This window comes from Mustela erminea, chromosome 15, assembly GCF_009829155.1.
Source record: "Mustela erminea isolate mMusErm1 chromosome 15, mMusErm1.Pri, whole genome shotgun sequence".
Lineage (NCBI taxonomy): Eukaryota > Metazoa > Chordata > Mammalia > Carnivora > Mustelidae > Mustela > Mustela erminea.
The window spans coordinates 34,642,496-34,664,838 of NC_045628.1; positions in this window are offsets into that span (position 1 = coordinate 34,642,496).

Genomic DNA, 22,343 nt, shown 5'->3' on the forward strand with positions numbered 1-22,343 from the left:
GTAAGGTCCTGGGCTCCTTCAGGATGATAGGTGGGTTCTCCCCTAGGCATGCAATCTTCAACACTAAAATGCTGCTCACAAGTGAAGAAAATTCTGAGTGGGTAGTGAAAAAAGAATTACAGATTCAGGACCAGTGGCAGCAATGAGGACTACAGATTGTTCTGTACATCTTGCATTAAATCCTTACATAAAATACAGTAGGCCACCACGGTAAAGCTGGGAGAAAAGAGTTACTTTTAAAACATTAGGTAGCTTGTGCTAGAGCTTGAAGGCATGTTAAGAACATCAGTATCTGTACAATGAGGTTATTTAGTTTGAAGTGAGAGTGAACACAAAGAAGTGTCCTCAAGGGATGGGGCCATATTGGAAGATTACCTTTGGTCTTGGTTGTTGGCAGATCATTCAGCAACCGCAGAAGTTGGATCAGCCTTGATGGAAGGGAATCTGTGTACTCTTCCACCTCTGTCACCTTGACTACTCTTCCAGGACTCCACTGGGCTGGAAGACTACAGTCAGACTTCGGCAAATGACAACTGGCTGAGCCATAACCTTTCCACTTTGTTATTTGGTGTTTAGTCTGCAGTAGATGCTTTCAGATATACAATCATGTATTAACTGATACAAAATTCTTTCTGTTTTCAAGCTATTCCCATAAGTTCATCCATAGGTTTCTTTCCCAGATCTTCTTATCTCCCGTGTTTCATCTTGTTCCTTCCAGGTCCCTCTTCAACCAATCCAGTTGTTTGTCACTGCTCATAAGTTGAGGCATTCATTGTCTTGGGCTACCTTTCTGTATACAAGGGAGAAGGTCAAGTATGCCTTTGAAGTTCTGTCCACTGGGAGGATTTTCCTACACCGCTGTCTTTCAAAACCACTCTGTCGTTGGAACAGTCATTATTTTGGGGATTGCACCCGTATCCTGTGAGCCAAACTTAGGGTTTTTTCCTTCTTCTGTCAAAGTCATAGGGAAGTCCCTGTGAGAGCACATTTGTGACCTGAGCATGCAGTATCACTGCAACCATGGTGGGTGGCATGAGTGTCTGTCTGTCTTTCCGTGCAGCTTAGTGATGTCTTCAGGATTGGCTGGAGCCCAATCCTGGTGCTTCCCTGCCCACCCAACATGGTGACTTTGCGTGCTTGGCATAACCAGCTTATTTTGGGTAGTCATTGCTATAATATGGCTGTTTGATATCCTGAGGTCTGATGCTCCTTCTTTATCAAGACCCAGTAGTGTGACCAGAACACTATAAATGATGCATAGTTCTCTCCTGCAGATGCCATCGTCCTCCTTTAGAACTCCAGGAACCTTCTTGTGGGCTTGTTGGGGCTTGCTAGAGATACCACATGGTAGCTTTTCCTAGCACATATTTCTCTGGCAGCATGCAGTCTGCTGGCTCATAGGGCCCAAGTGCTAAGGCTGCTTGGCACACACTGGATCTGCTTTAGAACACTTCTATCAACTTGGGCTCCACTCAAAAAGTAACAGCCTTTGTATCACCCCATAATTGGGTCAGAACATTAATCTGAAATACCCCTCTGGTATCTAATGAAGCCCAGTAAGTGTCGTGTACCTCTTTTAAGGTATGAGGTGCAAGGTGCGGTAACTTTGCCCTTCACTCTAGGGAGGAAATGTCCTGACATATCGTAGTTCACTGAACCCCTCAAATCCTTATCAATAAGTCAGACTTATGAATGCTTTCATGTTTCTCTCCCCCTGTCTGGAGTGCATTTTACCAAGATATCCAGAGTAACTGTCACTTCTTCTCATAGGTATAAATAACAGAACGTCCTCAATATAGTGGACAAGTGTGATGTCTTGTGGATCCTTCAGGTTGTCCAGGTAACTACAGGCAATATTAACCTGATCCTGATCTTTTCTTTCTACAAAGCATCGATGGCAATAGCCCCCTAATTCCACAACCTTTATAGTCATTATTTCCCTTGTTCCTCTCAAACCAGTCAGTTGCATGAGCCAGTGTTTCTCCTGTTGGCCATATCCTGCCCCAGTAATCACAGGTATAATTTTGTTACACTATGGTAAGGATTCTCTCTGTTTCACCTGCCACCAAGAATGGGGTCCTCAGCCAGCTGGCTGGCAAGGGACTTGACTTTAAAATCTTAATGTTAGACTTTGCTTCATAAGAGCACTTCCAGTAGCAACTGGTTTAGGTCATGTTTCCTAGAAGCAGGGTCTGAGACAGGATTCAGATGAATACTATTTATTTTCTCAAGAGAAAAGGAGAAAAAGCAAGGTAAGCAGTGGAAGGTGCTTATGACAGGATGCAGGTCCAGATGGAATCTGGCTTTAGCCTATTCCATAGAGAACTCTGGGGTATGAATTGCAATTTCAGTTTGGTTTTTGAAGGAAACACATCCCTGTCCCCAAGGAGTTACTGGCTGTCATCTGTTCCCAGAAGTGGAGATGTAACATAATCTCCTAGATTAGGCAACTCTTGCTTGGTTGAGGTCAATTACCGGGATAAATGCCATTAGAAACCAATCCCAACCCCAACAAGGGAATAGGTACACCAGTCCTAGTCAAAGAGATCTGGCCAGGACACCAACAGCATTCAGTACAGCAAGAAATATATTTTTGAAGCAAGATAGAGCATTTAACCAAATGGACTGAAATACCAGGTAAGTGAAAATTTCAGGGATATTTTATTTCCCAGGTGGGCGCAATCCATACCACCTTTGCTCATGAAATTGAATGATGCTGAGAGTGTAGACATTTGCCAGTGTAGACACATCTGGATAGTACCTGTGAAACAATACAGATATTAGCATGATTTGTATTCAGTAAACCCTATGAATTTCTTCTAAAATTATGATGTTATTTCCATCCATTGCAGGATTAATTAATTCTGCAAGTCTTCAAAATCTGAATATTTTGAGCTCAGAATGTTCAGGCATGGGAAGCGAGGACCATCCCCAGTTGCCATCTGCTCAGTCCACATGTCCACATGGAATCTGCTTACTCGTACTTTGAGCAAATCGGCAATGCTCTTTTGTTCCCCTGCAGTCTCAGGTTCAGGGTGTTTAGATGTCTTGTCATATTCACAAGGATGTACATCTTTCTGAGCCCCTGGGGGGCTGACAAGTTGGGTCTCTCAGAGTCCATTAATTCCAAAAAGTCCTTCATCTGAGGTAGCAGCTCAATAAATATCTTCAAGTTTCTATGACTCAGTCATCTGAACGCACTACCATAAAAGAAGTCCAAAATCTTTATCTTTAGAAAGTACATAAACTCTTGATGATTTAGGGCATACAATGAAGAAAATTTAGTTTTGATCGTTTCCACATCATGCAATGAACTTGAATTGCACAGTTCAGAGCACAACAGCTCTTTGGAAGCAGAACATGCCATCCTTACTTTTGGACTTGAATAAATTGCTGAAACCTTTCTCTTCCTTTTCACTTCAAGTACCTAATGGTGCTACCTGAACTTAACATTTCCTGCTTAAATTCTGCTCCTCAGATTCCTTAGACTCAAAGCCCTTAGATCTTATTAGTTTTTGAGTGCTAGCTAATTAGGTAAAATCTTTGTTTTCCTTTCTTCTCTTTTTTATCCCTTTTCTTTTCTTTGTACCTTCCTTCCTCTCTCTCTTTCCTCTCTCTCATTTCTTCCCTCCCTGCCTCACCCCCTTCATTCCTCCCTCCCTTCCTTGTTAAAATATTTGATTGTAAGTCTCCTGGCCACTGGGTGAGGGGGAAAGGGTGGGTTGAATATGACTTTCAGGGCTCACTTTTACTTTGCACCCAGTGAATGACCTTTAATTTTATTCAACAGAAAGTTTCAGGAGGTTAAGGGTAATATATAACCTTCATGTTTTACAGAATGAAAAAACACTGAACCTGAAATGAAACTTATTCTTTGGAAATATCATGCAAAGAACTTTCAAAAACTTAAATCATTCCTTCACTTCCAGGACAAATTTCCTGTAGTTCTGTGAAAAAAATTATATCTTCCTTTAAAACAGTTAGCTTTGAGGTTTGAAAAAACAAATAAACAAGCTCCCCAGATAGAAAGCACTAATAACCAAAACTTCAAGGACAATATGTATGTATGTGTGTAGAGAAGGATTGCAGAGACAGAGAAGGGGAGAGAGATTCTTTTTTTTTTTAATAGTATTTTTTAATTAATTTATTTATTTTCAGAAAAACAGTATTCATTATTTTTTCACCACACCCAGTGCTCCATGCAATCCGTGCCCTCTATAATACCCACCACCTTGTACCCCAACCTCCCACCCCCCCGCCACTTCAAACCCCTCAGATTGTTTTTCAGAGTCCATAGTCTCTCATGATTCACCTCCCCTTCCAATTTACCCCAACTCCCTTCTCCTCTCTAACACCCGTTGTCTCCATGATATTTGTTATGCTCAACAAATAAGTGAAACCATATGATAATTGACTCTCTCTGCTTGACTTATTTCACTCAGCATAATCTCTCCCAGTCCTGTCCATGTTGCTATAAAAGTTGGGTATTCATCCTTTCTGATGGAGGCATAATACTCCATAGTGTATATGGACCACATCTTCCTTATCCATTCGTCCGTTGAAGGGCATCTTGGTTCTTTCCATAGTTTGGCAACCGTGGCCATTGCTGCTATAAACATTGGGGTACAGATGGCCCTTCTTTTCACGACATCTGTATCTTTGGGGTATATACCCAGGAGTGCAATTGCAGGGTCATAGGGAAGTTCTATTTTTAATTTCTTGAGGAACCTCCATACTGTTCTCCAAAGAGGCTGCACCAACTTGCATTCCCACCAACAGTGTAAGAGGGTTCCCCTTTCTCCACATCCTCTCTAACACATGTTGCTTCCTGTTTTGTTAATTTTGGCCATTCGAACTGGTGTAAGGTGATATCTCAATGTGGTTTTAATTTGAATCTCCCTGACCTTTCTTAAGCAGGTTCCATATCCAGTATGGAGCCCAATGTCTGGCTCAATCTCATAACCCTGAGATCATGACCTGAGCTGAAATCAAGTCAGACACATGACCAACTAAACCACCCAGGTGCCCCAGAATTCATTTATTTAAGTCATTTATTTAAAATAGTCTTGACTTCTCAAGAAGTCAAAGTACATAGGAAATAGAAGAGGATAAGATGTATACTGTGATTGCATTCTGCAATGTTTTCTGTGATTTTTTTGTTATTTTTATTAAAGAAAAGGATCTAGAGAAGTGGACTGATTACATATATGTTTTTCAGATACAATGGACAGGACTTGGTTGTGGGTATGAAAGAGAAGTGTCAAACATTTGTTTACAGAAACCGGATGGATCATAGTACCATTTCCTGGAAGGAAAGGCTAAGAGTGGAACATTTGGAGGTACGAGAATGTGCAGAATTTTAGTTTAGGGCACATTAAATTTAGATGCTTATGAGAAATCCAAGTGGAGAAGTGGAGACATCACATAGGCCAGGGGCTAAAGGATTTTGGGGTTTAGCAGAATGGTCCAAACTAGAAATGAAAGTTTTAAAAGTTGTTCACATAAAGATGGTGCTGGGAATCCTACTCACATAAGGGGGTATAGAAGGACAGATGCACAGTACTTAGAAGAATTTCGATGTTTGGAGGCCAGAAGAGCAGAAGCTGGCCCAAGACACCAAGAAGAACTTGTAGCCATATTTCCAAGAGATCAAGTACCAACTATACTGGCAGCTGGTGAGAATTCAAGGCAGAGGAGGTCAGAAGAGTACCACTTAGATCTGCAACATAGAAGTTGTTGCTTTCCTTGACAAAGTTAAGGGCAGTGTGTTTGCTAGGATGGAGATTGAATAGGTGAGGATTTTGATGTGGAGTTTGGAGTCAAGTTTTTAAAGACAATTGAGTGTGATAGGGAGCAGAACAAAGGAGTCTCAATTGGAAAGGGGTGAATGATGTCTTTTAAATATGTTAGAGAGCTAGAATGCATGGGTGTGCTAAAGAAGAGGTGGTATGCATGTTACCCAGCCATAGAAAAGAATGAGTTCTTACCATCTGCAACAACATGGATGGACCTAGAGGGTGTAATGCTAAGTGAAATAAGTCAGTCAGAGTAACACAAATATGATTTGCCTCATATGTGGAATTTAAGAAACAAAACAAATAAAGAAAGAAAAAAGAGATCAACAAAAAAACTAGACTCTCAAATACAAAAACAAAGTGGTGGTTGCCAGAGGGGGAGGTGGGTGGGAAGATGGGTTACAGGTGTGAAGGGGATTAAGAGGACACTTGTTGTGATAAGCATTGAGTAATGCATAAAATTGTTTAATCACTATATTACACACCCGAAACAAATATAAATCTGTATGTTAATTATACTGAAATAAATAAATTAAATAAATATTTAAAAAAAAAAAGGAATGACTCGTTCTAGATGGAGAAGTTGAAGATACAAGAAAGGGAGGATACTTGAAGAATAACTTCTGTTAAGATGAGAAGAGTAAGGGTCTGGAGCCTATGTAGAGGGATTGATCTTTCATAGTAGAAGAGGCAGTTTCTCTGATGCAACAGGAGGAAAGGAAGAGTTGACAGAGCGGCAGAAGATTTGTGGACTATATGAAGATTTTGCTAATCTCTTTGATGTAGAGTAACTTTCCCCTTAAATTGGAAAAGAATCATGCCCTGAATTTTCCTAGGTGTTCTTGTAGCCAAATATTGCATCAAACCTCAAAGCTCCCTCTAAGTGCTCTGCTTGTCATCATTCATAATTCCCCTTTTAACACTCACATTCTCCTCAGAAATTCTGCCAACAGATCTATATGGCTTCCGGAAGTTCAACCCTCTCAACCTCTGCACTTTTAAACCTTTCCTAAAAGTTCAACGACTGGCCCATTAACACAACATCTTGCCTTGACCTTCCCCAACGGGTTGAAAGAAGGTTGCTCTTACTTCTCTTGAAGCCTATTATAGATGGAAAAAACATTTCTCCTTATTCTGTCTACATTTTCTTCCAACATTTCATTTCTTGACCCCAGGGTAGAGAAATAAATACATAGTAACTAATATGTGCAGTCGCTGAGATGTTCCAGAAGCATTTAGTCTAAAAATATTCCTTATAATATCTAAGGTAGAAACAATAGACATGAAAGGGAAAATTTTTGATCTGTGGTACAAACTTGTGAACAATTTGTAAATTCTGATAGCACTTACATAGTAAGCCTTGGGTATTATTAAGTATGTGATTTTTTTAAGGATAGTTTTTCTTGATAATTGGAACAATGTAGCAACTCTTACACGTCACAGAAGACAGCAGATTGTGACAACTGACCCCAAAGAAAGACTGGGGCAGACTAGAATTGACATGATACTTTACTACATTATCTGCTCACCTCTTACTTTTTCTTGCTTCTTTCTTGAGGTGAGTCTGTATATGGTGAAAATTAGATCTCCTAAATACCTATGCTAGGTCTTCTTCTATGTCTGATAATAACTGTAGCATTAAAAAAAAAGAAAGAGAAATTCAGGGTCAAGTATTTTAAAGCGTGATTAAGACTTTAATCAAAATACAACAAATTGTAACACCCCACACGTGGCTTTAAGGTAAAGGAACAAATTGCAGGACCAAGATACCATCTGAAACTTATAAGGGGGATAAAAGCCCAAACCTGTTTGCTTAGCTTTCTTCATTCTCCTTTTTTTTTTTTTTAATATTTTGTTTATTTATTTGACAGAGACAGACACAGCAAGAGTGGGAACACAAGCAGGGGGAGTGGGAGAGGGAGAAGCAGGCTTCCTGCTGCACAAGGAGCCAGATGTGGGGCTCCATCCCAGGACCCTGGAATCAGGACCTGAGCCGAAGGCAGATGCTTAATGACTGAGCCACCCACGTGCCTGTCTCCTTATTCTTCTTAAATCAACTCACAGTCAGCTGAATTCCTGGTCTGGTCCTCCCTAGTACCAGGAAGGCTTACTTTCTTACCTATTTCAAGGCTCTCTCCTTGCTGGGCTATGGAAATAATTTTCTCCTGCCTCCTCAAGTGAGCTTGGGTGGCAGATTTTATTTCCAAAGATGGCAATACATATATGTCCCAAATCACCGTGATATGGTATGATATCACGTATACCATTGTGGTCTTCCATTAAAAGAGGAAGTCAGTGTTCCCTCTTCTTGAATCTGTGTGGTCCTATGAATACTGTAGAAGTGACATTATGTAAATTCGGAGACTAGGTTAGAAAGTACAAGATATCCTCTGCCTGGTTCTTTCTCTTGAGGTGTTTACCTTTTGACTTAAACCCTGTAAGGATGAACCAACTAGACCGTGCAGATAGGCCTCATGGAGAGTGCTGTGTAGAGAACTGAAACACCCCCCAGACAAAAGCCAGTATCAACCGCCAGACATGTGAGGAAGAAAGACTTTGGTTGACTTTGGTCCTTAGCCTTTGAGCCTTTCCAGCTGACGCCAGGCGGAGCGGGGATGAGCTGATAACTGCCAACCCTTGGACAAATGGCAGATCTGTCCACAAAATAGATGTGATCACTGAGTAAGCCGCTAGGTGTTGGGAAAGTTTACCACACATCAGTCATAACTGAAACACTTGGCTACAAAAATATCTCTCTTCTTATGGTATGTTTATTTATCAACTCCTTCTCATCACCTTCGAATTTACTCAAGTGTCTCATTAAAAACAAACAAACAAAAAGCCCAATCCTTCCTCTTTACTCTACACCCCCTTCCAGTGACAGCCCTAGATAGCTCTTATTCTTGAGTATTTAAGTATGTGGAAAAAAGAACCAATTCGCCAAAAGTCAGTTTGCCAGAAACAAAATTCATGAATGTCTGATTTGCCACATATCACATGTGCCACATCAGTTGTCTGGTATAGACTGTAGGTCCCAGGGAGGCTGTGAGGTGTCACGGTGCTCAAATTGTTCCTTGGCCCTGGCCCTTCTTCTTCACTCTTTCCTTGGCTGATTCCAGACTTGCTCTCTGACCCTCCGCTTTTCCAATTTCTTCTCCTTAATGTTGTCTGTCCATTCCATAATCTCTTCTCTCTGCCCCTTACTCTCTGCCTGTGGTCTTCTTGAGCCCACCCTCCCTGACTCTCACACTTTAAGAAACTCTGTCCTGAGGCGGAAGCCCAACCTCTGTTGAGAGCTGGACCACCGTGTGCTGCTTCAGCATTTTTTCTCAACATTACCCCCTTGTGTCTTTTGGAAGCTCTGGGAATATGGAACTGACTGATTCCTGTGAACACCTCGCTGTCCTGCTCTGAGCCCTTGCATTTGCCTTTTCTTCTGTTTGCAACACTCCATCTGCTCTTGACCCCTTGGCAAATGTCTTTGGAAATTTCAGGTCTGTGACTCCCCCAGTCTTGGACCTTTGGACCACGATCCCTGTTGCTGTATTTGCACAAAACTTTATCACCAGAAGGGTGTTCCGTGACAAATGCATTTCTCCACTGGACTGTTCGACCTATGAAGACAGGAATCATAATGTTCATCTCTGAATATTCATGACCTAGCACAGATATTGACACATAGTAGGCTCTCAATAAATCTCTCTTAAAAGAATACCATTTACCTAGAAAATATTACCCCAGCCATCTGCTGTTTAAAGATAATTCCTTCACAAAACCAATATAAAATTACTCCCTCAGGCTATATAATAAAGACACATATAAAGAACACGTCTGCATTTTGTTTAAGACTTCTACTAAAATCAGAGTTCACTTTGTGGTTTAAAGCCCCTTGTATAAATATCCATATTACTAATTTCTCTTAGTTTTAATGGAAGGTAAAAGCTTGTATCTACTGGCCCAGGGCATGCTTCCTTTTATTAGATATTTTATCAGATAACAGGAGGTGGGTCCCCTGCTCCCCCTGCCCCTTCCGTTTTTGTCTCTACTTGTAGGGAGTTCAGAGCTAAGTTAATGTGTATGTGTGGATAAGTGTGTGTGTGCTTTTCACCATACTTGACTTCAAATCTTAGCTATGTTCCTCTCCGGGCTTTAATTTCCTTCTATATAAAGTTGGGTTATCATAGCTGGACTCACAACATTTTTGCGAGAATCCAATGAAACTTTGCAGGGAGATATATATATTTTTAATATTATTTATTTATTTGACAGAAAGAGACACAGCAAGAGATGGAACACAGGCACGGAGAGTAGGAGAGGGAGAAGCAGGATTCCCACTGAGCAGGGAGCCCGATGCAGGGCTCAATCCCAGGACCCTGGGATCATGACCTAACTCAAAGGCAGATGCTTAATGACTAAGCCACCCAGGTGCCCCTGTAGGGAGAACTATTTTGGAAAGTCTTACCCAATGCGGTATAGAAACAATGAATTTTGGACACTGAAAAAATTAAATAAAAAAAAAACACAAAGAACAACAGAAAAAAAAATTCTTACCCAAATATGTATCATAACAGTTAACAATAATAGTTAACAATATTATTGTTCTTTTTAAAGAAAATAAAACTTTGAGAATTTAAACTTTTCAGTTCCTTCTCTTGCAGCCAGGAAACACAGAAAGGATTCAACTATAGTAATCATATTCACCTCCATTTCCTATGCTGTAGGTTAAATTTTCCCGTTCAGGTTTTTCCAACAGTACTGAACACATATTTTTAATTCTAAGTGACCTCAAGTCCTCTTATGGAAGTAGATGAGGTATGTGAAATCAAGTAGAACGTCAATAAGAAGGAGTTAATCTGCTACTGAAAGGTAATTTCATAGGACACTAGAGAGATTTATTAACTTTTTCTGTGAACAATAATCTCTGATTTTTATTGAATTCTTATTGTGGGCCAATTCTCTGCTAAGTGCTTAAATGTGTGATCTCTCTAAATCCCTACAACAAACCTATTCAATAGATACTCATTATCTGCATTTTTTAAAAAAGATTTTATTTATTTATTTGACAGACAGAGATCACAAGTAGGCAGAGAAGCAGGCAGAGAGAGAGGAAGCAGGCTCCCTTCTGAGCAGAGAGCCCCATGGACTCTCTCGAGCCCAGGACCCTGGGATCACGACCCAAGCCGAAGGCAGAGGCTTTAACCCACTGAGTCACCCAGGTGCTCCTCATTATCTGCATTTTGTAAGGAAAGGAAACTGGGGTAGAAAGAGGTTAAAGAGTTCACATGGTTAGTTAATGCTGAGTTGAGATTCTAACCTAAGAAGCCTAACTGCTAAGTCCGTGTGTTTACTTGTCTCCTTTGCTACAAAACATTCAGGCACATTTCAGACATTTAATACATTAGAGTCAAGAGACATTCAGAAAGCCTGGAGACAAATTATTTTGAAATGTTTTTATTGCAATGATAATTTCTTTTCCAGGATTTTCTTCTTTCCTTGATATTCTCTCTAAAATGATCTATTCTATGCATCTCTCATTACTCTTATATTTTTCCTACAGAGTCAATTACTGTCGATTTTTGCCCAAGTCTGTTTCTTTTGATACTATGTCCAGTTTGAGTATTTTTAGTCCTATGTGCCTAATTGTATTACTTTTTATTATTATATTTTGAAATTGATTCCAGTGATTATCATTCCATTTCCTTACCTTTTTTGTTGATTGAATTTTTAATATCTTGTGATATTCTTGAACTACAAATTGAAAGCAACCCTGTACATGAGATCTTACCTTTACACAAAGATTTTATTTCAAGTTACCCTGCAATGTTAAATCAATCAGACTGAATAATAATAAATAAAATTAAAATATTTCTTTTTTTTTTCCTTTTTCTCTTTGAACGCAAATTCATTCATTTTCTAGAGTGGAAAACTTACAAGATGCTATAGATATTCTTTCCTTATTATAAAAGCTTCAATTTCTGAAAGCAAGTAAAATCACATCATGAAAATTTCTTCCAGATTAACGAGTTGTTACAATTTATAGATTCACAACAGGATTTTTTTAAAAAGCCATCTTCCCTGGATCATCAAGATATTGTTTGATTTATAAACAGGCAAAAAACATGCACATTAGTGAAGTGTGAGATACCTGACTAAATGTTGGCCAGTGTTAGGAAATATGTCAAAAGATGTTTGATCCTTTTTTTCTTAAAAAAAAGATTTTATTTATTTGTCAGAGAGAGAGAGAGAATAGGCAGACTGAGTAGCTGGCAGAGGCAGAGGGGGAAGCGGGCTCCCTGCCAAGCAAGGAGCCTGATGTGGGACTCAGTCCCAAGATGCTGGGATCATGACCTGAGCTGAAGGCAGACGCTTAACTGATTGAGCCACCCAGGCATCCCAAGATGTTTGATCCTTTAAAAACCTTGTGTAAATTGTTTTGTTTTATGGGACAAAATCATATATATATGCATGTATACACACACACACATATCTTTTGTAGATGTATAAGACATACATATGTTTACATGTATGTATGCATGCATGTGTGTGTGTGTATCACTGATAGAAAATGGAATATGATCTGAGTCTCTAAAATCTCTAAAGGAATATAGATACACCTGGATAGATGTTCCATCATTCTTCAAAGATACTCCCTTTGAATGAGGAATACCTCACTGTTCATAACATGATCCTAGACTTAGCTTGACCTGTCAAGGTTTCGGTCAGTCAGAGGTCCTTTGTTTCACACTCATACACTCCATAGCACCTAGTGGTGTGCTTGGCTCTTAGGAAATACTTGACAAACCAGCTATTCATCATTTCTGCCTTCTCATTGCACACCTCATATCCACACCATTTCGGTTTTTGTCTATTGTCATCTTCTCATGCATCTCTGCTATGATCCCTTTCCTCTCCAACCTATAGATAGATACCAGAATAATAGTTTAAAAAATAAAACTTGACCTGAAACGTGCTTCTACAAAGGGCTTTTGGGGGCTCTGGGTAGCCGTTCAAACGCTTTCAACTTAGCACTTACTTACTTTCCCACCTCTTTCCTACCATGTCCCCTTGGATCCTCGTTGAAACACGAATGTTCTATTCATGGTGTCCCCAGACCAGCAGGTCCAGACCATGGCTTCTTCCTCTTTGTCTGTAATTCCCTCCTCTTTTCTCCATGTCCCTCAGTGCTCTCTTTCCTTTTGCCTCCATTTCCAAATCCTTAGCGATTACTGATACTCTAGTAAGTATTCACCCACTTTACATTTTTTTAAAAAAGATTTTATTAATTTATTTGACACACAGAGAGAGATCACAAGTAGGCAGAGAGGCAGGCAGAGAGAGAGGGGGAATCAGGCTCCCTGCTGATCAGAGAGCCCGATGCAGGGCTCGATCCCAAGACCCCGAGATCATGACCTGAGCCGAAGGCAGAGGCTTAACCCACTGAGCCACCCCGGTGCCCCCAACCCCTTTACATTTTAACTGAGTCTTTTTCATACATGCCCGACTCTCCAAAGAGATGGTGTGTTGCTGGCAGGCAGGGATCACCTCTAACTTTGCCTTCTACTTATCAGGTCATCCATAAAGTGTGAGTAACAATGATGTCACCTTCTCACCGGAGTCAGACATCTTGGGACATACAGAGCGGTTGTAACCATCTTCTGACGTTGGCTGGCTTTCCCATGCGGATGACCACCTGAGCACGCTGGCTTCATCACACTGGGATACACAGAGTCCCCTGAAGTCCTTGCTTCCCTCTCGGGGCGGCTTAGGTCAGGCTTGGGCTCTGCTCCTAGAGCCATCTTTTTACCTTGTGACCTGAAATGCCTGTGAGGTTAACCGGGTCAGTAGCCACAGCTTCTTTCTGTCTCCTTTGAAGAACTCTGTCAAGAACTGCCTTTCCCTTACCTTTGTTGCCTTTGTTAAGGATTTTTACTCTTCTCTGAACTCCTAATTTAGGTTTTACTAAGCAATTAAAATAAAATTCTTCCTTCCTTTCTGAACCCTGTCAGCAATTAAAAGAGAAAAAAAAAAAAGGTTAAAACTACTTGGAGGGACTTTTGAACGGTTTGAACGGTTTCATTCACCATCACTCAAGAAAATGTAGCTGAATAGAAAACACAGTAAAATTTATATTTGCAATAATGCATCCCCTTCCCCCATCTGCTTGGTGAAACCAGACACTTTGTTAATTATATCCAGTTAGTTTACTGGGAGAAACATCCAATTTAGAAACATTAGGCTTTATTAAAAGAAACAAAATACAACTACAAGGGAAGACAAAAACTGTTTTAATATACTCATGGACCTTTATTGCTTCAGTGAGTAGGTAAGGAAGAGAAGCAATTCTTTATATCCAAATTATAAAGTACGATCAAATTTGAAGCTGTGAAAATATTGAACTTTTGCAAGAAAAAAAAAATAAATGATTTGAAGCCCTGGTGATCACACAGAGAATCCAGACAATTTGACAGCTATGAATTTATCTCACTTGTGAATGAATAACCTTTGTAACTCACTTGGGACTTAAATATTCCAAACACATTTCCCTGGAAACACTTCAAAAGGCATAGTTCATTTCTGTCTTTACCAAACAGCTCCTTTGGTTACCTTTAGTTTGCTGGCTTTGTGGTTTGAGTACAGACTTGAAAGTTTGAAAATTAACATAGTTAAAGCTTGCCAGTGGGTTTTTACCCCTGTAAGAATGAAACAAGATTAACTCTTTGATTATTTTATGGTGTAAACAGCTCCTTTTACCTCTGTAATAAGGGAATTTCATTGATATTACTTAAGAAGTTTCGACTCTGTCTCTGAGCTAAAGTTCAATGTATTTCTATTTAGAGAGGAAATCTTTCCACCAAAGTTCATGTAAGACCAGAATTGCATCTGATTTAGTTGAGTTCCGTATAGTTCTAAGGGACTTGCTGAAAGCAAATTATTTTTTTAAAGCTAGATCCAGGGTTTCAGGTCAAGGGTACTAATAGTTTTAGAGAGTTTCATGCATGTGTTTTATCAGGATCAAAAAGTACAAACACATTCTCAGCTCTGTGCTAGGTTCTGAACACTGCAAGTCAAGCAGTCCTGCTTCTTGGTACTTGAATGGGCTTATTTATTTTTTTCCTTGCCCCACTCCATGGAGTGGGCACAATGAATCGTGTTGATGGAGGAACATTCCTATCGGCTGACATGTCAAACCTGTTCCTGTCAAATGGTAATATTGCAAAATACAGCAGAAAAAAAGCACAATTAAAACACTAGTATTCCAATGTCAAAATATGCTTACTTGTGGTATCATGTTTCATGTTTAAGGACTCTAGACTTCACGACTTTACTCTTATCTCTGGGAAAAGGAGGGATTTCAGCTTAAGTGGGAAAAGAGATTTGTCCATTTTAGATTTGAAGATGTTTATAGAAATAAAAAGATAATAGTCAAAATAGAAGTTTAATCTTCAACTTTTAGAAGCTGAAACTTAACCCACGTTTACTTTTTCTGTCTTCATTAAAAATAGTATTTACTTTAACAAAATTTGTCTTGTAAGTGTCTTTGATTTCCAAGTAAATGTGCCTCGTGTCTTTAACAAAGGGTAAAAGAAAGACCTGAGGATAATAAGCCAGATCCTTCTCCTCTCCCAGTTCAGCTTGTTTTTTAAAAAGAGCCTTCACTGGAAATCTGGCAATCCCTCGGACCTCTTCTAACAGATTTTCTGCTCCTTCCTGCCAAGGGTCTCTGTCTTCCGTCACACATGCTCACTGGAGAGAGAATTTCAGCCATTATCTTTATTTAACTGACTAAATCAACATTTCCAACCCCTGCCCTAGCTTCACTCCTGTTATTCCAGCACCGCGTTCAATGCATAAACGTGTTTAAAACTCTACTCCCTGTCTCCCTGCTGGCTACTCCTAAAATCAGCTTTTTCTCTAGGCTGTTCTCTTTCAGTTTATGATACCCTGGGGTAATAGAGCGAAATTTTCTTTGCCAGGATAATTTTGTTGTGAGGGAAGGACAGACGTTCAAATTAGCTTAAGAAAAAGGAGACCCTGGAGGAAGGGTACACGGCACCTGACTGACCCATAGGCAGCAGGGGCTGCTGGGTCTCCCTAGGGAATCAGGAACCGGGCAGTAAGCCCAACCAAGGCAGATGCTTTCTTATTCGCCTCTAGGTTTTTTTTTTTTTTTTTTTTAAATGATTTATTTATTTGAGAGAGAGTGAGAGAGAACAAGTTGGGGGAGGGGCAGGAAGAGAGAGGGAGAGATGTGGGGCTCGATCTTACGACCCCGATATCACGACCCCACCTCAAAGCAAGTCCATCACTTCACCGACGGAGCCACCCAGGCGCCCCTCCTCCCTTAGTCTGAACGTGACTATCCTTGCTTTTCTCTGCCTATCTGCCAATTTCTCCTATGTCTCCTTTCTTTTGTCCCTGTCCTTTCCTGGAGACTGTTTCCTTTTTTACATGTCTACATGGCCACTTTGTAGATTCTTCAAAATGGGTCTCTCAGCCCTGAATTTATTATCACCTCAGCATTCCAGTGCCTGCAGTCATCAGTCTTCCCAGATTTCTTTTCCAAGTGTCTGGGCTTGGATGGCCAAATAGCGCCATGTAGTCTCTAGTGCTTAGCCCAGTTCAGTGCAAGCTTAGCCAAAAGAGGAATAGATGGTTTGATATAAATACGAGGAGTTATCAAGGACCATGCTCCATAGCTGTGAAGAGCCATTTTGAACAGGGGAGCGTGAGCCAAGTAGCACCCTCCAAGTATCTACCATAAAGAGGGAAGGAAACTTTTGTATCATACTCTGAAGGAATAAAGGTTACAAGAGTTTCCATTTCTTTATTTCCAATATGAACATGTTCTGGAAATTAATTGTAGTATATGGCACAAGTGAAAGGTGACACCGTCTTATTCACCCAGGCTTTAAAATCTGACGTCATAGATGCCCTTCTTTGTCTCCTAGATCTTACCAGTCACCAGCTTTTGCCCACTGTTTCTTCAAATGTCCTTTGTTCCATTTCTTTCCCTAATACTCCCACTACCAGAACCTCCATTCTTTGAGCTTTATCGTCTTTCTCTATTTCTCCTATTTTAGAAGCTTTTTAATTTAATTATTCACCCTGCTTCCAGTCCCTCTTCTTGGCAATCCATCATTCATATTACTGACAAATTGGTCATAAAACACTCTTTCAATCTTATCATTCTCTGACTCAAAGACTTCAGTGACTCCCCATAGCCTACCGGATGAAGTCCAAATGGCTTATTCTGACCATGTAAGACCTTGACCATTGAGCTGCAACCTTTGCCGACAGCTCTAACTATCCACTTCATTGGTACTGTACTCAGGCTAAACTGTGCCCCAAGCTGCCTTGAACTTTCTGATTTTATGCTTTTGCTGAAACCGATCCTGCTGGCCTGGAATGCACACTTTTCTCTCTGCCTCCCTCAATGCCATCCATCATTCAAGTCATAATGCAAGCCCCTTCTTCTTTGTGAAGCCTTCCAAATTCAGGCCAGCCCAACTAATTTTTTATTTCTCGGATTCACCACAGTTTTACTTACCTACCTCATTCATTTAATTAGTCCTTTACTTCCAAAAAATAGAGTTTGGTTTTTAAATCGAATTTTAAATCTTTTAATGGTTTTGTTTCTTCAGTTAGATTTTGTATGTCATGGGGCAGAACAGACAGAGGAGACATTTTTACGATTTTCCTATTCCTCCTTATAACACCGGTTATCATGTCTTACACATTGTAAGAGCTCCCAAAATACTGCTCTGACACCAATGTCTGAGGACACTTTGCTACAATGCGGTAGGCAAAAAAACCTGGTAACAAAAGCATCGTTGATTTTCTATTTTAATTAATTCTTCTCATTACGAATAAATCAAATTAGTGAATGTGTTAACTTATCAATTGAAGTTTTAGAGTTTTCAGGTTGTAGGATAATATATTAGGTGGCAGTGTGGGAAGTGAGAATATGAGATTGTTGAGCAACTCCAAATATCTTCTTATCCACGCGATGGAAAAGAGGCGAAGAGAATTGATTTCCAGGCATGGGAGACTGTGCTGTGACTTACAGGGCTAGGTGAAAGGGAAGGAGTATGTTCAATGCTGAGATGAAATTACCTGTTTCCAAAAGACATGCAAAACTTTATGAAGGAAGCATTAGTTGATCTGAAGAGTGACCTGCTTCTTCTGTAAGTTTCTACTGGCTTGGGACAGGGTTTTTGTCAAAGAGAGAGGCTATCCTTTTTCTTTCTCTCATCAGAAATTCCCACGTTCCCTGGGAACTCTTTCCTGTGGGAATAGATCTTTGATAATATATTTGGAGTAAACGGAAAAATAAGATTTATTTAGAAAAAAGCTTAGCAGTCAATTTGCTTGTTTATTCAGTAAATTGAAGACTTGGTGGGCTAAATACCAACGATACAATGCAATTATAGATAGAGTTTCTTATCTCTCATAGGGAGAAGAGTATAAACCTAAATAATTATAAACATAAGGCCATAGAAACCAGATACGGGAACTGAGATATTTCTGGTGCAGTTGGAGGTAGGTGCGTTTATTTTTATTTTACTTTTTTTTTTTTTTTTCCCCTGGAGACTTGTACCTATTAATCCCTTTCACCTATTTTTCCCATCCTCCCACCCTCCTTCCCCTCTGGCAATCACCAGTTTGTTTTCTGCATCCATGAATCTGTTTCTGCTTTTTTGTTTGTTCACTTTTTTTTTGGTTCTGCAATTAAGTAAAATCTTACAGTATTTGTCTTTCTTTCTGACTGATTTTACTTGCGTAATACACTCTATGTCCATCCATGTTCCTGTAAATGGCAAGATCTCATTCCTTTTTATGGCTGAGTAACATTCCAGTGTTCATATGTACATGTAGACATACACACCATATATAAAATAGTATGTATATATGCCATACATACACATATACATACTATATATGCAAAATATATATGTACTAAATACATTTATGTATATACACCATATATACCAAATATATATATTTATATTACATATATCTATTCACACACACAAACACTAAATATATATATCACATCTTTATTCCTTCATCAATCCATGGCACTTAGGTTGCTACCATATCTTGGCTATTGTGAATAATGCTACAATAAACACAGGAGTGCATATGTCTCTACTAATTAGTGTTTTTGTTTTCTTTGAGTAAGTACCCAGCAGCGGAATTACTGGATCATATGGTATTTCTATTTTCAATTTTTTGAAGAACTTCCATACTGTTTTTCAAGACAATTGGACTGATTTACATTCCCACCAACTGTGCATGAGGGTTCCCTTTTCTCCACATCCTCACCAATACTTGTTATTTCTTGTCTCTCTGATAATAGCTATTCTGACTAGTGTGAGGAGATATTGCACTTGGGAATTGATTTGCATTTTCCTGATGATTAGTGATATTGGACATCTTTTCTCATATTTGCTGACCATCTGTAGTTTTCTTTGGAAAAAATGTTTACTCTGGTTTTCTGCTCATTTTTAAATTGGGTTTTGTTTTGTTTTTTGGTGTGGGTTGTATGAGTTCATTATATTTTTTTCAGATATTAACCCTCTATCAAATACATCATTTGCAAATAACTTCTCCTATTCTAGTAGGCTGCCTTTTTGTTTTGTTGATGGTTTCGTTTGTTGTGTGAGAGCTTTTTATTTTGGTGGAGTACCAATAGCTTATTTTTGCTTTTGTTTCCATTGCCTGAGGAGACAGATCCATAAATATGTTGCTATGGATGACATTCAGAGATTACTGCCTATGTTTTCTTTTAAGAGTTTTATGGTTTCAGGACTCATATTTAGGTCTTTAATCAATGTTGAGTTTATTTTTGTGTATGATGTAAGAAAGTGGTCTAGTTTCATTCTTTCGCATGTAGTTGTCCAATTCTCCCAGCTCCATTTGTTGAAGACACTGTCTTTTCCTTTTGTATATTTCTTTTGTATATTCCTCTTTGAAAGAATCTTCAGGTGTTAACATCATGTTTATCTCATCAATTGAAGTTCTTCTTTTCCTCATTGAGTCTGTCATTTCTTTGGGATTCTTGTCTTAAGGGCTTTTTGGTTTTCAAAACTTTAATTGTATTTGGATCTTCTTCTTCTTCTTTTTTTTTTTAAAGATTTTATTTATTTATTTGACAGAGAGAGAGAGATCACAAGTAGGCAGAGAGAGAGGAAGGGAAGCAGGCTCCCTGCCTAGCAGAGAGCCCGATGTGGGGCTTGATCCCAGGATCCTGGGACCATGACCTGAGCCGAAGGCAGAGGCTTCAACCCACTGAGCCACCCAGGTGTCCCTTAATGTAACAAATTTAACATTTCTTTACATTTGTATCTTTTTAAAGTCATGTTGATCTGAGAATATGAATCCTGGTCATGATTCATTCATTCTGCATTCTACAGAGTGTCCGCTATGTGTCAGGCACAGTGTTCTGAGGATAGGATATGAATCATAGATTCACCGAGTTTTAGCATCAGGAGGGATTATTTTCAGGATCCAGAGTCTTCTCTTCACAATAATGGTACAGGCAAGTTGAAGAGCTTGTTACCAGTGGTCTTAACTGTGGACTTATTCTTTCTTGAACTTTTTGAGCCAATGAAAGTTTTAAAGATCTTTTTGCTAGCTTTTGCCAGCCATCTCTTTCAGCTTTACCTTTCCTGTTGGATGTATCTCTTTAAAATTAGAGGTAGGGACACCTGGGTGACGTCAGTCAGTTAAGTATCTGCCTTTGGCTCATCCACAATCCCAGCATTCTGGTTCCCTCCTTAGCAGGGAGTCTGCTTCTCTCTCTTCCTCTGACCCTCCCCACTGCTTGTGTGCTCTCTCTCTGTGTTTCAAATAAATAAATACAGTCTTTTAAAAAATAAAATAAAATAAAAAGAGGTAATCAGAAAACTCCCTCTTCATTCATACAAATGTCTTTACATAATCACACTTTTTAATTTTTATAGAAAATTAGTACAGTGGTCACCAAATTTTAAATTATAATGGAAAAGTGCACATACATAAAATGTCATACAAAATGAAAGATGCTATCATATAGAAAGGAAATAAAGCTAACAGGCACCAACCAACCAAACCCAAAATATGTTGTTTCTACTTGTTTTTGCACCTGGGAAAAAAATAATGCCATTATTTCTACAAATAAGTAAACAATACTGTAAAAAGAAAACTATAAAACATTCAAGGAGTCACTTTTTAAAGCTGAAGCATCAAATATAATAACGAATATCCCAAATGCTTAGAAGAAGATTGTGAAGACACAGAACCAGGCTTCAGAGGTTGGACCATGGCTGACAACAACATAAACAAGGTGAAGAGCCCCAGGAGAGGCCTTGGGGAGGACTCGCTGGGCAGGTTCTTTTGTTCTGCGTGTTGTGTTGAACTTCCTACCTCCTCAAAAAGGAGGAAAAGGCATCAATAGTTTTTGATAGAAATGTTTCCCTATTTTATTTTATTTTATTTATTTATTTTTAAAGATTTTATTTATTTATTTGACAGACAGAGATCACAAGTAGGCAGAGAGGCAGGCAGAGAGTGAGGGGGAAGCAGGCTTCCTGCTGAACAGAGAGCCCCATGTGGGGCTTGATCCCAGGACGCTGGGATCATGACCTGAGCCGAAGGCAGAGGCTTTAACCCACTGAGCCACCCAGGCGCCCCGTTTCCCTATTTTATTGACCAAGAAAAGTAATTTCTGATAAATTAAAATATGAAACAAGATCACAAAACTGGTGAGATGGCAATGTGTGTGTGTGTGTGTGTGTGTGTGTGTGTGTGTGTATTATGATTTGACCTCAGATTTTCCTAAAAGCAAAGACACATGCCTTTTCCCTTGGACACCACACCTCCCAGGGAGCCGCATTAGGAGAATTTACCTATCAGATCACCTGTGTGTTATTTACTGTTTTGGGAGTTACAAACTTGTGATCTTCAGACCCATGTGTCTCCTAGAATTCTTTTATAGGCAGACCGAATGTGATAGCACATGTTCAAAATACTTAGAAGAAACTTGTGTGGACATAAGGTCTGATAAGTGGTGGTAAAAATGTGATCGTCGTATCTAAGAAAGAAAAAAAAAAGGAAAACAACCTTCACTCAAAATCAGGAAATCCTTCAAAATTTATTTAGGTCTAAGGAGAATGGTCAGCTTTGCTTATATTCATTTAACTGATTATAGAAAATACAGTTCTGTTTTCATAGTGCAAAGAAGGCTTAGATCACTTGGCATGGAAATGATTGTTGCTAAGATTTCAGAAAAAAATATACAGCATTTGCTGCACTGCACTAAATATATATATGTATTTTGCACTTGGAAGGTGAACATTTTAAATGAAAAGTCAATGGAGGAGAGAGCGTTTGGCATCATTTCAAGATCTGAAGAAGCAAGGTCTTATTCTTTCTGCCAAAAATTATTTAGGACTGATTCCAACTCATTTTTTTCAGCCAAACACCTACATTTTGAATTTTTTAATATCTTCAGTTCTTTAGAGCAGGTATGAAATTACCATGTTGATAACCTGGTACATTCAACTA